Below are 2,765 nucleotides of genomic sequence, written 5' to 3'. Positions count from 1 at the left end.
TCGTATCTACATTTGTCTTTGGGGAAATTAAAGGCGAAACACCCCATGAAAGTCTCAATGTTGAAAATTAATTAAGTATATCTGAACAATTAATTTATATTTTATATCTGAATTTTTGCCTTGTTAAATAATTATTTTAATTTTTTATTTTTATAATTGCAAATGTCATTATAAATATTTTTTTTATTTATTTTTCTATATAATTATGCAGGATAATATTGAGGATGATAATGAAGATTAATCTGTTTATGATTGTGGTTTATTGGCTAAGATGGAGTAGTATTCGGAATGAATATATGTATGGTTGACTAATAATTTTTATTAGATGATATTTATGTAAGATATAATATTTTAATTTAGTTTTCCGTAGAGTATTAGTAGTAAATTCTAAGTGATCTCATGCTTATTTTGATAAAGCTATGCTTAATTTAGTGTGAGATGTATGAATATTCAAAATTAACTTCTATTCTAGTATTTTTGGATCATTGTAAATATATATTGTTTACAGATAATTTGTTATTTAGAGAAATTATTTAGTATAATTATGTATTTATTTTTATTTTGTAATATTCAACTCATTTAAATAAAAATGCAGAATTATTATACATGTAATCATATTAACTATTATGTTGTATTAATAATTATTAGATATATATATATATATATATATATATATATATATATATATAGAAAAAAGAACAAGACCTAAGGCTACACTTATATACAGTAACTATAGTATACCAAAAAAAAAAAAAGACCTAAGGCTACACTTATACACAGTAGCTATAGTATACCAAAAAAAAAAAAAAAGTGGGACCTAAGGCTACGCTTATAAAAAGTAGCTATGGTATACAATGTGGCTACGCTTTACAAGTGATGCAGTAGCGTTGAAAAGCGTAGCCTATTCTGGAAAAATGAAAGTTGAAAAGCGTAGCCTTTGGTCCTGGACAGCATCACTTGAAAAGCGTAGCCTATTCCCAAACGCCAAAAGCGTAGCCCTTGGTGCAGAAAAGCGTAGCCTTTGAGAATAGGCAACGGCCGAATAGGAATCACTCCAAAAAGTGTAGCCGTAGCCCAAAAAGCGTAGCCGTAGCCTAAGGCATCATTTTTTTTCACTTTTGGCTACACTTTTCAAGTGTACCTGAATGGGTGTTTTTCTTGTAGTGTTGATATATTGCATCACCCACAACTAACAGTAGTTCTGACACAAATACTTTCTGCACCTATCTTTTCTTGCTTGCACTTGATGGTTGTATGACAGGGAGAAGAAGCGGAGCTTCAACTTCCTTCGATTCTGAACCTGAGAGGACCTTTCTTAGATTAAGGAGGGAGGCAAGAGGAAAGAAAGTGGTTGGTGCTGAGGAAGAAGAGGAATTCTTTGAACCAAACATGGAAGACAACATGGAAAACCATCATGAAGAAGAAGATCACAACCATGGGGGAGGAGGTAGAGCAAATCATGCTGGGGAGGATAGAAGAGTTTTGGGCTCTTACATCAATCCAAACCCAGGCAATTGTAGAAGTAGCATCCAAAAGCCAACAATCCATGCCAACAACTTTGAACTTAAACTACAGCTCATCACCCTTGTTCAGAACAACTGCTCGTTTGGAGGAAGTGTTCAAGAAGACCCCAATCAACATCTAACCACCTTCCTAAGGATATGTGACACAGTGAAGTTTAATGGTGTTCATCCTGACACTTATAGACTGCTCTTATTTCCATTCTCACTTAGGGACAAAGCAGCCAAGTGGCTGGAATCCTTCCCAAGGGAAAGCTTGACAACTTGGGAAGATGTGGTGAACAAATTCTTAGCAAGATTTTACCATCCTCAACGAATCAATAGGCTGAGAGCTGAGGTCCAAACTTTCAGACAACAAGATGGTGAGACTCTATATGAAGCATGGGAGAGGTTCAAGGACTTAACAAGGAGGTGTCCACCTGACATGTTCAACGAATGGGTGCAGCTGCACATTTTCTATGAAGGACTCTCTTATGAGTCAAAGAAGGCCGTAGACCATTCATCTGGAGGATCTTTGAACAAGAAGAAGACCATTGAGGAAGCCATAGATGTTATTGAAACAGTAGCAGAGAATGACTACTTCTATGCTTCCGAAAGAGGGAACACAAGAGGAGTAATGGAGCTAAACAATGTAGATGCTCTGTTGGCCCAAAACAAGCTCATTACCCAGCAGCTGGCTGACCTCACCAAAAAGATGGAGATGAACCAAGTAGCAGCAATCTCCACTTCATCAACAATCCAAGAAGGAGTGAATGAAGAAGCAGATGGGAGTCAAGAGCAAGCCAATTACATTGGGAGTTCACCAAGGAAAAACTATGATCCATACTCCAAGACCTACAACCCTGGATGGAGAAACCACTTAAACTTTGGGTGGGGAGGTGAGCAAGATCAAAACCAAGACCAGAGACGTTACAACTCCGACAACAATGTAGCTCACCAGCAATTCACACAAAGGACGTCTCAACACCCCCACAACAACACTTCTTCATATGCTTATCAAAACCAAAATAGCACATCTGCTCAGAATCACCCATCAATTGATGACAAGCTCTCTAAGATCGAAACCTTAATTGAAGGAGTATGCAGAGACATTCGAGACAGTAAAGCATTCAGAGAGGAAGTGCAGTCCAACATGCAGAATCAAAATGCTGCCATCACGAAACTGGAGACACAAATCAGCTAACTGTTTAAGCAGCTCCCTAACCACAACCTTTGCTATGATGCCCACTCAAGCAAAAGGGAGAA

The 2,765-nt window shown here is 37.0% G+C and overlaps 1 non-coding gene across 1 annotated transcript; it reads right to left on the bottom strand.

Annotated features, from left to right (window-relative positions):
* Positions 1–1,842: 1,842 nt before the first annotated feature.
* On the bottom strand, positions 1,843–1,946 carry LOC148555398 (small nucleolar RNA R71). The gene has a single exon (XR_015886407.1). It is a non-coding gene; the product is annotated as a small nucleolar RNA R71 (small nucleolar RNA).
* Positions 1,947–2,765: the final 819 nt, after the last annotated feature.

Source organism: Arachis ipaensis, chromosome B6, assembly GCF_059453495.1.
Source record: "Arachis ipaensis isolate K30076 ecotype BB chromosome B6, ASM5945349v1, whole genome shotgun sequence".
NCBI lineage: Eukaryota > Viridiplantae > Streptophyta > Magnoliopsida > Fabales > Fabaceae > Arachis > Arachis ipaensis.
Note: the sequence above shows the minus strand (reverse complement) of the source record. Positions and strands in the feature narration are given on the sequence as shown.